The sequence below is a fragment of the Elephas maximus genome, chromosome 1, assembly GCF_024166365.1.
Source record: "Elephas maximus indicus isolate mEleMax1 chromosome 1, mEleMax1 primary haplotype, whole genome shotgun sequence".
Taxonomy (NCBI): domain Eukaryota; kingdom Metazoa; phylum Chordata; class Mammalia; order Proboscidea; family Elephantidae; genus Elephas; species Elephas maximus.
In genome coordinates, this window is record NC_064819.1 from 133,667,130 (window position 1) to 133,681,050 (window position 13,921).

Consider the following 13,921-nt stretch of genomic DNA (forward strand, 5'->3'; position numbering starts at 1 on the left):
TCATTCCATTCCGTGGTATTTACCCAAGAGAAATGAAATCATATGTCCATACGAATATTTGTAAACACATTCATAGCAGCTTTATTCGTCATAGTCCGAAACTGGGAAACCCCATCCAGCAACAGGTGAGTGAATAAACAAGCAGTTGTATATCTATAAAATGGACTATTACTCAACAAAAAAAAAGGAGTGAGCTATTGGTATATGCAACAGCATGCATGAAACTCAGAATAATTGTGCTAAGTGAAGGAAGTCAGAGAAAAAAGTATACACTGTGTGATTCTATGCACATAAAATTCTAGAAAATGCAAACTGTCATGGATTGAATTATGTCCCCTAACTGGAAGGTTGAAGGGAGATAGAACTGTGCGATGGGAAAGGAAAGAAGGATGAATCCAGTCTAGGATATACTAAGAGGGGACAGCAGAATGCCCACATTAAAAGGTCTGATGTGAAGCAAAAGATATGTACTGAAGTTGGCTTAAAAATCAGGACCAGAATTTGTGAGTCATCAGACGAGTGAAACAGTTGCCTAATGTCTCCTATCATAGAGCAAATGATAATTAGTATAAATATTTAAAAACAAACAAGCAAGCATGGTGAGCTTCAAGCATCTAAGGAAGAAGATAATTCAGAAATAGTTTCATTACTGTTAGCTGACACTAGATGATTATACTTCACAGGAATGATTCAGTGGGATGGTAGTGGGAGGAATGTCTTCTGTCTGACAGATTCACTCTGGAAGATCCAAGCAGACACTCCATCTTTGTGAAATCCAGATAATCTGAGTTGCAACCAAGAAGTCACTTTTTGACTGCACTGTTCACATTGTATAGCAAAAACTAGTTTGCCATTTAAACAATTATGTAGTTATCAGTTTTTCTGTAATATTATTAAAGACTATGGTGCATGTATTCTGAAAAAATTTTACACGATTGAAAATATTTTTTTTCCTTTAATATATTCACCAGGTTCAAACTCAGAAGAATATATAATAAGTCTTCCTCCCTTCCTCCCCCCACCCCCTGGCCCAGCATCCAAGTTGCTTCCCAGAAACAACCAACATTATCAGTTTGAAAAAAAACGGGAAAAGAAAGAAAAAAATTTTAATGAGTGATTGCTATTACAAGGAAGAAAAATTGGCAATTGAGTTTTATATCATGATTCCTCCAGAAAGGCCATGGGTATTAAGTCATGAAATTATGTTAGAACATAAAGTTATGAAGTAATACTTTTGCCCTTCTGGTTTGTAGACGTTACTAACCCACAGAAGGAAGTCCTGTAATGAAACTTTGTTTTCCTCCATCTCGCACTGCTTAAGGTTCTCCACAACTCACCTTTGATTACTGTGGGCACTCACCCAAGTGTCTGTAATGATTATATCTATATTTTGCATAGAGACATGAGTGCCTGCCCCAGAAGGCTTACTACTCCTCTAATCCGTATCAAAAAGAAAGAAAAAATTCAAAGTTCCCTTTATAAAATGCCCAAAAGAATCATAGTGTTGAAAGAAGTTGTGGAATGATTTTGACTATTTTTAATTTAAAATTTGTTTAAAAATTTAAAGTTGATAATGACCTATTTAAAGCAACAGAAATATTTTAGAAATCATAAATCTTGGAAAGGAAAAGTGAGTTTATTTGGTTAGTATCCTGTCTGTTGTTAGTTGCCATCAACTCGACTCCCACTCACAGTGACCTTCATACAGCAGAATGAAATGTCGTTCGGTCCTGCCTCATCCTCACAATCACCAGCATGTTTCAGTCCATCGTGGCTACAGTGCCAATCCAGCTGACTGAGGATCTCCCGCACCCTCATTGGCCCTCTGCTTCACCAAACATGCTGTCTTCCTCTAGTGACTGATCCCTCCCGATGGCTTGTCCAAAGCAAGTCAGTCAGACAATATTCTGTTGTGATCCATAAAGTTTTCATTGGCTAATTTTCAGAAGTAGATTGCAAGGCCTTTTTTCCTAGTCTGTCTTAGTCTGGAAGCTCCACTAAAATCTGTCCACCATGGAGGATCCTGCTGATATTTGAAATACTGGTGGCATAGCTTCCAATATCATAGCAACCCACAAGCCACCACAGTACGACAAACTGAAAGACAGGTGGTGGAGTATTTTGTCTAGCAACTGACAAATTTAAGACATCTTTCCACAAGGACATTTTCAAATTTACAATTTTCATTTCTTCTCGTATCTTAATTTTTTGCTGAATCAATACTGTGCAACTGTGAAGGGGAGACATAACCTGATGTTTGATTAAGGGAAATAGTCCAGTTACAAGGGTTTAGTGAAGATTCAAAAACATTTTATGCCAAAGTTAAACCATGTAAACCAACTACAGTGTAGAAAGGATTCCAAACCTTGCACATTCTTTAAGCATTCATAACTTAGATTGAAAATGACGTAAAACGTAAGACAGTTTAAGGTACATCAAATGTGCCACAAAAATGTACGTCAGCAGCATGAAAGCTGATGCAACACCTGGAGAGACGAATGGGAAATAAATTTAGAATCATGAAATTTATAAAGAATTTTCAAAGACCTTAGACACTACATAACTGGACTCTTATTTTACGTAAGAGAAAATGGAGACCTAGAGAAGTTATGAGACTAGAGATTACACAGTGTACTGCAGGATCTAGAAATAGAACCCAGGTAATCTGACAATTAGATCAATGTGTGCTCCACTCTTCAGAAGTCTCTAAGTCAAGAAGCATTATAATTTGTCTAATTTACTTTAAATCATTATTTTGCATTGCTCTATTGAGGAATAATTTGCAGGAAGTCTTGCCTGAATCTCTAGGTTGGTTAAGTGTTCCTCTTCTGATATCCCAAACAATCTGTGCCTACCTCAATTTTAACCCTTTAGTACAACTTATTGACATTTTGTGAATAAGATTGTGAACTCCCTGAGAGCTGGAACTCCTCATTGTAGCCTCAGCAACTAGCATAGTGCTTGACAAACACCTAATAGGTAATCAAGAAATGCTAGTCAAACTGATTTTCCTTCAAACCTTTACCATGATCTGACCCTTGCCTATTTTTCTAGCCTCACCTTCACAAACTTCAGCACCCATATGTTCTTAGTTTTAGTTCCAGAACAGTTTCTCATCTTATAACTTTTGTCCAAGGGATCCCTTTCCTCCTCTACCGCCCCCACCCCCCGGCCTCCACAGGTATCACTTTTTAACTCTACAGAACCATTTTCTCCTGGAAGTTCTTCCTGACTCATCCTTTCTCAACCTAAATTGGATTAATGTTTCTCTTCTGCTCTCCAATAGCTCCTTGTGCATGTATCTCTGCACTGCACTGTAAACAATCCACCCAAGTTCTATGTTTTACTCATCTGGGTATCCCCCTCCAAGGTTAGTACAGTGTCTGGCACGTAAACCCCAAAATCCCAAACCCACAGCTGTCTGTCGATTCGGACTCAGCTATCCTATCGGACAGAGTAGAACTGCACTATAGGGTTTCCAAGGCTGTAATCTTTAAGGAAGCAGACTACCATATTTCTCCACTAGAGCTTCTGGTGGATTGGAACCACTGACCTTTGGGTTGGCAGCCTAGTGCTTTAACCACTGTGCCACCAGGGCTCCTTGCCTGGCACCTAGGAGATCATAATGTGATTTGGATGAAAAGAACGTGGAATAGGCAAGGAATCTCGGCACAGGGTGTGTTTTAGGGAAAGAATGGAGAAATGCAGTTGGATGTTAAGTATATTTTCCTAAGAGAGACAGATTAACACACAAGCTGCAGCCGCAAGTTTCTTCTTTTCATTAACTCTTTAGTAACGTACTAAGCTTCATGCACCACAAAAAGTTCTGCTAGGTTAGATTCGGCAACGGTAAATAATTGGAGGACTATCCTTCATGGGCTATCCAAATCATGGGCTTCTGTTAATAGAATTTAAGAACTATGACTTCACTGATCCCCTCCCGCCCTTTTGGGCGTCATCAACCGAGAAGCTATTATAGTGGCAGCAACATCTCGACCAAAATGTTAACAACTGCGTCACGAAAGGCAGTAGCTGTGGCTAGTTAGCATGGCTCCCCTCACAGCTTCTTTTCCTACTGGGCAAATGGGGGAGCGCTCCCTGGAGGTGAAGATAGAGAGAGATCAGAGTTTTATCACTCTTTTTGCCCTTCTCTGGTCCGCCACTCCTCATCTGGTTGTGTGCCGTGGAGTTGACTCCCACTTACAGCGACACTATAGCAGAGTAGAGCTGCCCCCATACGGTTTTCTAGGCTGAAATCTTTAAGGGAGTAGATCGCCAGGTCTTGTCTCCCGAGGAGCAGCTGGCGCGATCCAAATGCCCTTGCCAGCAGAGAGCTTAACCATTGTGCCACCAAGGCTCCTATACTTCTCGTCCTAAACTGGTCAAAACGCACACGTCTTCCCAACTCTGCAGATTCGCCCAGCAGCTGGGACACGCGCGTCTTATTGACGCAAACCTTCCGTTCTCGCGGGAACTTGGGAACGGGAGCAGGGTAGGACTGACAAATCTCTCGAAATCTCAGTTGGCACTGGGGTTACGGCCGCGGCCCAGACTCCGAAGGGGCGGGGCGTGAAGGGGGCGGGGCCTGGCTCAGCGAGGGGAGGAGAGAGGCGGGAGGGGGAGGCGAGAGAGGCCGGGGCGGGGCCGCGTGCCCAGGGACCTGTTGATCGCAGGTAGAGCTGACCCGCCCGGGCTCCCACGGGACTGGGGCGACTGCGCATGCTCGCTGGCTCTGCTGGGCCAGTCGCCGAGCGGCGGTGACGAACCGGCTCCTCGGCTGCGGTGGCTGCGATGGCGATGTAAGGGGGCCCCGGGGCGGGATGGTGCTGACCCGGGTAGGGCCGTCTTCTTTCAGCGCGACCACAAGCTCCTGTGCCGGACAGGCTGTGGAAGAGGCCGAGCAGGGCAAGAGGTAAGCCCCTAACTGTCCCCTTGGTCTTTCCCGGCTCCCGACACCCACGACCCCTCCCTCCGTTCCTTCTTCCCAAGGGCCCGGCAGGAAGCGGCCTCCTTCTTCTCATCCCCGGCTCACCCGCTCCTGTCCCTGACGCGGCGGCTACCGGCCGGAGCCCGGCCGCCGGGCCGCTGAAGGTCGGTGGGGACGGCGCATAGGGCGCCCTCGGGGAGGTTAGGGGCCGCGGCGCGCCTCTCGCCCGATGCCCCCTGCCGTCCCTGCCCATGTGGCGCGTCCCTTGGCCGGCTCTTCCTGAAGCTCACGCCTGCTGTTTCCCAGCCTTCGCCTGCCTTTGGCCCCCAGCTCCATCCTCGCAGCTCTGTCCCGCCTTTACCCCCCTTCCGCGGCTCCTCTTTCCCATCTCGCGCCTCCCACGTGCATTTTCGCCACGGTGGTCCCTCCGTTGGAGGCAGCATATCCTTTGGCTTCCCCGATTTCTTCCCTTTCACTCTGCATCCCTAGCCTGGCATTTCCCTAGCAGACGCTCCTTACCCTCTCCAACCAGGTCTCATTTCGTGTCCGCATAGTTTCTTCCTTGGCTCTGTTTTCTCCCTATTTTCCACCTTTCGGTACTTCATCTTCGTTCTCTTTTGTTAGTTTCCGAATGTGTGTTTTGCTTTAGCATCGCTTTGCGCTGGAGTTCATTCCTTGACCCCACCTTTCCCTTCCGCGGCCCTAGCTCCTTTATTCTTTGCTCTCTTTTGGTACCCTACTTCATCGCTTATGGTCTAATGGCCCCTCTCTCGTTCTTTTCCATTCCGGTCCCTTTTTTTTTTTTTTTTTGCTTCTAAAACTTTTTTTTTTTTTTGGATCGACCCTTTTTCATTTCATTCCGTTTGTTTTACTTTTTATTAAATCCCTGCAGAGTTATTTCTAACATGCCCTTCTAGTCTTTCTTCTGCTTTCTACCTAAGCTAGGTATCCACTCAATATTCTTACTTCAGCTTCAAATTTAATAAAATCTCTTCATCTTCCTTCTTGACTGGCTGGAATTTTTTCAAATGAGTGACAGTAGCATTAAACCGGTTACACTTACTGAAGCTTCAATTTTTTTTTTCTTTTTTTTAAGAATTATGTTTACCTGACTTGCCAGGAGAGGCAACTTGAGTACGGATTTGATAAACTATAAAGGGTTAATGGAAACCCTCCTAGCGTAGTGGTTAAGTGCTACAGCTGCTAACCAAAAGATCACCCTGTTCGAATCCACCAGGCGCTCCTTGGAAACTCTATGGGGCAGTTCTACTCCATCCTATAGGGTTGGACTCTGTCCTATGGGGTCGCTATGAGTCGGAATCGACCCCGTGGCAAAGGGGTTTTATAAAGGGTTAAGATATCTGAAAGGCTAAACTTCAAATACATGCTTAAAATTTGGAAATTTTTTTGTTCTCCAGTAAGTATAGTTGTCCAAGAACTAATCATAAATTTAACAAAAGTTATTGTTTAAAACCATTAATTTGAGATTTTATACATTTGCCGTTGTAGTTGATTGCATCACATCCCTGCTTTTCCCGAGGGTCTCTGTCCTCTAATAATTGAATACAGTTTCTTCTTATTTACGAATAGAATTACCATAGAACATTTACTAAAGGAAAAATATGTGAAACCAGATGTATTTAATTTCTGAATTGGGCAATAACCACAAAAAAACAAACCCAGTGCCGTCGAGTCTATTCCGACTCATAGAGACCCTATAGGACAGGGTAGAACTGCCCCATAGAGTTTCCAAGGAGCGCCTGGTGGATTCGAACTGCCAACCCTTTGGTTAGCAGCCGTAACACTTAACCACTATGCCACCAGGGTTTCCAAATTGGGCAATAGAACTTTTAAAACAGTTTTGGAGGTTTTTATTTGTGATCAAAACCGTTTTTTTGTGATCAAGATTTGGCTTAAGTTCAGTCAAGCATACAAGACCAAATGGGCACCGTCTGCCCAAAAGCAAAGACTAGAAGGTAGAAAGGGACAAGAAAACTGGACAAATGAACACAGAGAAACCAGGGTGGAAAGGGAAAGGGAGAGGGTGCTGACACATTGAGGGGTTTGCAACCGATGTCACAAAACAATTTGTGTACACATTTTTGAATGAAAAACTAATTTTCGCTGTAAACTTTACCTAAAACACAGTTTAAAAAAAGATTTCGCTTAAATAAAACTTCATAAATAATAGTATAGTATCTTATTTGAAGGCATCGATTACTTTCAGTGAAGTGCACCTTTATTCTAGGGTTGAAGATCAACTGGATTATTTTTTTTTTCCTGGAACCTCAAAGGAGTCCACAAACAGTAATTTCTCCCTCATGTTATCTACATCAGGGAGGAATTAAGTTTTTCTGTTTCTATTTTGGAGCCCTGGTGGCACAGTTGTTAAGAGCTAAGCTGCTAACCAAGAGGTTGGCAGTTCGAATCCACCAGCCACTCTTTGGAAACCCCATGGGGCAGTTGTACTCTGCCCTGTAGGGTCACTGTGAGTCGGAATTGACCCGACAGCAAAGGGTTTGGTTTCTATTTTATGAAAGGGAAATACCAAGGCAAAAAAGTGTAATTGCTTACTCAAAATGATTTCAGAGATAAAAAAAGAAGCAGACGCAACTTAGAACTCGGTGTCATTAAACTGTGCCTCTTTAGAAGAACCAGCAACTGTTGTATATGGTAGGAGATGATGAACTCCTCACCTTTTAAGTTGTTTTTTAAAAATGATTTCTTCAAATGCAAATGGAGATAACTGCCCTTTCTGAAGGAAGCTTGCCCTCCCTTCAAAGCTAACTCTTTTTATTTTTAGGTAAATATTCATATGTCAATGCCTACAAATTCTTGTTGCTATTTTTGGAGTTGATTTTGTGGTCTTGGAAATTAAAATAAGGCTTCATGGTGGACTCTAGGCACAGGACTAGAAGTAGGAAGATCTGAACTCTTATTATGACTCATAACGTGACTTTGTAGAAGCCACTTCTCTCTACCTTGGTGTCTCCACCTATAAAATGTGGGTAATAAGGGTGGCCACCCATAATTTTACAGTAACAAAGTAAGCCCTAATCATTAAAACATGCTTAGTGCCACCACAGACAAAAATTGCTATATAAATACTTAGAAATTTTTATCTTTTAGACTATATAGTAAGAGTATAACTAGACTGCTTAAGTCCTAGATCAAACTAGTTTTTAGATACTTTTTAAAAAATTTCAGACTTCTCTAAAAAGTCTAATATAATGGTGGTGACTGTGGGCCACCTTGGAGTAGTTAATGTTTATATACAGTGAAACAGACAATGCAGCATTCAGTACGTAGAACAATTACGTCCTTTGTTTGCCAGGAGCTGACACTATAAAGAGATATGAGTTAAAACTTTTTTGGTTATCTCCAAAATTTCTTTTGTCTTATGTTTTAGCTTTGTTCTCTATAGATAATAGATCCTTAAGGGTGGAGTTGTTGAAAGGATAGACAGGGTAAAGATTTTTTTTCCTTTGATTCTAGGTATTGAGGGAAAATCAATAAAAGGGAGTTTTGTGGTGTGTACATACGTGTGTGTTTAAATGAATGGGCATGAGGATATACAAATTTGAAGTATTTTTATTTTCCCCATCACTAAAAGGTTTAGAAATGAATAGGAATAAAAAGCAGAGTGGGAATAGAGAAAAAAGCATTTTTAATTCATCCAGTGGTTTTTCAGAAAAGTTACAAAGCACAAGTTGTTATGCAGATCTGGTGTTTTCAGAAAGAATAAAGTGAAGCAACTCTGTGTGGGTTTCACCATTTTATTTTTAAAGATTGGCAGTTCTTAACAGGTACATACTTGGTTACCAGTGATGTGCTAAACTTAGAAAAATAAATAGCCTCAGTTTTTTTCATAACAGGAATATAAAAGTGTCAGGCATATTATACCATTAAGAAATGTCTCCTGCTTGAATAACCCCTTGGTGGTTGTTGTTGTTAGGTGCCCTGAGTTGGTTCTGACTCATAGTGACCTTATGTACAAATAGAACGAAACACGGCCCTATCCTGCACCATCCACACAATCGTTGCTATGTTTGAGACCATTGTTGCAGCCACTGTGTCACTTGAATATCTTCCTCTTAGTTGCTGACCCTCTACTTTACCAAGCATGATGTCCTTCTCCAGGGACTGGTTCCTTCTGATAACATGTCCAAAGTCCATGTGTGAGATGAAGTTTCGCTACTCATGCTTCTAAAGAGCACTCTGGCTGTACTTCTTTCAAGACAGATTTGTTTGTTCTTCCAGTAGTCCATAGTATATTTAATATTCTTTGCCAACACCATAATTCAAATGCATCAATTCCTCTTTGGTCTTCCTTATTCATTGTCCAGCTTTTGTACGCATATTAGGTGATTGAAAATACCATGGCTTGGGTAAGGCGTACCTTAGTGCTCAATTATCTCTCAACCAAAAAAGCACCCTGAGAAAATTACAGCATGTGTACTTTTGTGGGATTAGGTCTCTATCAGACCATCAGAATATAGAAAGTATGAAAAAATAATGTTGCCAATATAAAAGTCTACAATTGGTAGTATTCTGGAACATTTTTGTTAAGTTCTGAGAAATGTTCTTTTGTTATAGTTCTTAGTTTAAACTAGAACTATTCCTTCACTGACATCCCCTTGAAGTTGCCTTATAGGATGCAGCTGCTTCATTCATGATTGTTTTTAGAGCAGTGGTATCTGTAACATTTGTTCTTTGACGTCTTCAAGTTACCAGTAAGTCATGGGCTTCATTTTGAAATACTGCTGTCGATGTCTGAGCCACAAAGTCTGGGCTTACTGGCAATCACAGTTTAAGGCTTGGAGGCCTGTATTCCCTTAGCTATCATTTTTGTCTTTGGGAATTGAGAGCCCCAGATTTTAAAACCAACCTCATCCTTACTCAGGTTTACCTTAAGACTGAAAATTAGTCACTTTCCTCAGGCAGGTAAGGTTAGAATACAAGCTGTTACCAGTCCCTTTCTGTAAAATTAATAACCATTTTATGTCAAAATATACTAAAAACAATATGAGAATGCTTGCCATAGCCCCATTTTGGTAGAAGAGTTCTGAAATAGTCCTCCAAGTAATGGGAGCCAAAGAAATGACAATAAGGAGTGAAGTCAGTAGAAAATTTCTTTGAATATAAAGTTCAAATATTCAATGTCTTTGTCCTCCCGCCCCCCGCCCCCCGCCAACATTTAAGAAGATCTTAGTTAAAGCCAACCCTTCTCCTTGAAGGTCCTATGGCCTGTAAATGAAAATAACTTTCTAGCTATGCAATTGAAACTTAGGATAATAGGCTATTACTTTGGATAGACATTTCTTTGAGTGCAATCATATTTAAGAATTGAGATAAAATTACATCATAATGTCAGCTGTTGATTGAGCAGTATGCGTCTGTCAGTGGAGGATTGGGAGTTGCCATGATGCTGAACAGGTTTCAGCAGAGCTGACAGACTAAGAAGAAAGGCTTGGTGATCTGCTTCCGAAAATCAGCTGATGAAAACCCTATGAATTACAACAGTTTGATCCATAACTGATCATGGGGCTGGTACAGGCAGTGTTCAGAGTTTGTTTTTTCTCCACTCACACTCCCCCCGCTCCAAAAAAAAAAAAAAGAGAAGAATTTACCTGTTAAGTTTTCCTGTAATTCTTGCAGTATGGCATATGGCTGCCCCCCAGGAGTTTATTTTGATGAATGAGGAGTGTCATCAAGTTTCTAGACCAGTGATTTTCCTTAATTGACATGACCTGTCTACTGTAATGATTCTGATAAGTTCAGTTTCTCTGTAAATCACTTCCATTTTGTTGTACATGGGGTCACCACGAATCAGAGGCCAACTTGATAGCAGCTACCAACAACAACGGTGCTTAGTGCTTTGTATGTATTACCCGTTTACATCTCACTTTTTGAGCTAGGAGTTATAAATATTATTTCCATTTCAGAAAACTGAGTCTCAGAGGGTCTGAATTTGAATCCAGGTCTATCTTATATCAAAGTTGCTGCTAGACTAAAGACAGCATGATGTGTCGTATAAGAAAATATTCATTTCTCAGAATGTTTTTCAGAAGAGGATTAAAAATTATTTTTGTTTTGGTTTTGAACTTTGTGCTCTGTCTTAGTTACCTGGTGCTGCAATGACAAAATATATCACACATGGGTAGCTTTAAAGGACAGAAATTTATTTTTTCACGGTTCAGGAGGCTGGAAGTCCAGATTTAGGGTGTGGCTCTAGGCGAGGTCCTTCCTTGTCCATTTCAGCTTCTTTTTTTTTTTTTCTGCCACTAATCCTTGGTGTTCTGGGCTTGTAAATGCATCTGTCTCTGTCATCTGTCTTCCTCTTAACCTTTTGTGTCTCTTTGTGTCTATTCTTTTTATACCTCAGTAGTAATTAAGTTTAGGACCCACCCTACTCTGATAATGACCTCAATAACATAACAAAAGAAAACCCCTGTTTCCAAACAGGGTCATGCTTACACTTACAGGGGTTAGGATTTCAACACATATTTTGGGGGAACACAATCCATAATATGCTCTGTTGAGAGAGCTTACAGAAAGCAATATTTAAGCAATGCTGGGCAGATCCCAGAACTAGCTAATAGCTGATGACAGTGGTTATTTCTGAATTTCACTTCATATTAAGAGGAGTAGCTAATTTTGGTATTTCTGGAGTTTTTAAGGTATTTAATAACATGGTATATTCAAACGTATTCTGTATTGTTATTGATAGTTTGTTTTATGGTATAGATGTATCCCTGAAAAGTTTATGTGAACTACTTTTAGTAACTTAAATCCCAATTCCCATTGTCCCTATAATGTTACGGGTAGCTTTTATTGACTGTCACGCAGTGAGCAATAGGAACCCTGGTAGCACACTGGTTAAGAGCTCGTCTGCTAACCAAAAGGTCGGCAATTCAGATCCACCAGGCACTCCTTTGGAAACCCTATGGGGCAGTTTTGCTCTGTCCTGTAGTGTTGCTACGAGCCAGAATTGACATGATGGTGGCAGGTTTGGTTTGGTTCAGAATGAGCAATACAGGTTCTTTGTTTTTTTACTTCATTCTCTTGAAATAAATCAACCATGGACATACTCTCAGAATTTAACTAAGGTTCCCTTCTACGTTATGTTTTTCTATCATATTAATACCTATCAACACTATTCTTTTTGAGAGTGCTAACTTCTTAATATAAGTGTCAGCTCTAAGTTTAGTAATAATATATTTACCTGTTACAGCAGTTTAAACCCAAATTTTAAAGAAATTGGAAGAGAACAATACCTTTAAATAACTTTAGGTTTTGTGTTTGGGTTTAAGGTTTAAGAAATTTGTGGATTTCATAATGAGGGAATAATGTTAATTACATGGGAAGTTGAATATATTTAATCGAATGTAATTTTTTCATTAATGTTCTATTCTAATTTCAGTTTTTCTTTTAGTAGCAGCACATTTATTTTGTTAGTTGATGATCATTGAATCTCTTACAGCAATTCAGGTGTGGACTTTAGAATTATACAGATGCAAATATAATCATTGGAGTCAGACAGATATTTCTGTCCTTTTTCCATTAACTTCTGTGTGACCTTGGATAGATTACATAAACTTTGTGCTCCTTAGTTTCCTCACCTATGAAATGGAGTAATAATAGCTCTCAGATGGTTAGAAGGATAAAATGAAATAATATAGCTATAGCTACTAGTGCAAGAGTTATTATTGCCATCAAGTTGGCTCATGGCATTCTTATTTATATCAGAACAAAGTATCACCTGGTCCTGGACATCTTCATCCAAAAAGCTTTGCATGTCCATAAATGATAGTTATTTGGTATTGATATTTAGTCTATATTTGCTATCAACAGAGAAACATAGCTTTTAAAAATATAATTTGTCTGTCAAGCTATTATTATCTTTGCTTTGGAAGATTCTCACCCCCCTCCACCCCCCCCAAAAGAATTTACTTCTCAAGTTTTTCTATAATTCATGCAGTGTGGCATATGGCTGCCCCCCAGGAGTTTATTTTGGTGAATGAAGAGTGGTAGCAAATTTATAGAACAGTGATTTTCCTTAACTTTGCATGTCCTGTCTACTGTAATGATTCTGGTAAGCTCAGCTTCTCTGTAAATCACTTTTTAAAATGAGAAATGTTACTGATGAAAGTATGTTGTACATGTGAAAGAAGGTTAAAAGCCATTTGTCTGAGTGGTAGTGATGTTCAGAATCAGGCAAGTGACAGGTGGCTTGGCCATTTTAGAGCAGGGTATAATCCAGTGATTGAGCGTGTTAGCCCCTGCAAGAAGGAGCTTACAAAGCTAGGCAGTGTGTCAGGGCCTCAGTCAATTGAGAACTGAATGTAAATAGAAAAGTAAGATCATAGCTCAGACTGAACCAACCAGTGCAGATTGAACCAACTCAAGTGGCCAGAAGTTAAACCAGATAGCAGACTTAAAGACAAGACTAATCCAGATGTCACTGGCTGATAGTTTTCAGTTTATTGCTGTCCTGTCTGACTAGCTCAAAAGATTAGCTCAGCAGCTGGAAAGACCTGAGCCTATGTGAATTGAAGGACTGCTTTGCCCCAGGTGAGTGGGATTTGAGAAAATTGGTGGCTGAGTTCTCCTAAGAGACCCGTTTTCCTACTCTCCTCCATCTGCTACAGAACATGACTGTTAGAAGAGTCTTTTATTATTCACGAGATTATGTGAGCAACATTCTAAAGGCTTCTAGGGGTGTTCCTATTTTGGGCTTCCTGCTTATTCATTTGAAGAAGGTCCAAGAAAATGGACCCCAAATCAGACTAGATAATATTAGATGGATAGTGTTAACCTGCTTTTAGAACCAGAAGATTTCTCTGTTCCTATCATATTCCTATTTAACCTACTTGAATTTAGCTATACATATTAGATGTTCTTCCCTCATTCAGCCCCAGATCACAAATGTCAGTCTCAGTTCCCACTTATCTGTCATAGTGTAAGCCCTTCATCTAGCTGAGTGTGAGTCTG

General features: G+C 40.6%; 1 protein-coding gene across 5 annotated transcripts in view; it reads left to right on the forward strand.

Moving 5' to 3' along the window:
- Window positions 1-4,628: 4,628 nt before the first annotated feature.
- The window catches only part of FAM135A (family with sequence similarity 135 member A), a 130,718-nt gene continuing 121,425 nt past the window's right edge, over window positions 4,629-13,921 (forward strand). For all 5 annotated transcript variants that reach the window (XM_049895111.1, XM_049895155.1, XM_049895120.1 and 2 more), the window contains exon 1: window positions 4,629-4,912. The gene's annotated coding sequence lies outside the window, so the exon portion shown is untranslated. The remainder of the gene's footprint in view (window positions 4,913-13,921) is intronic.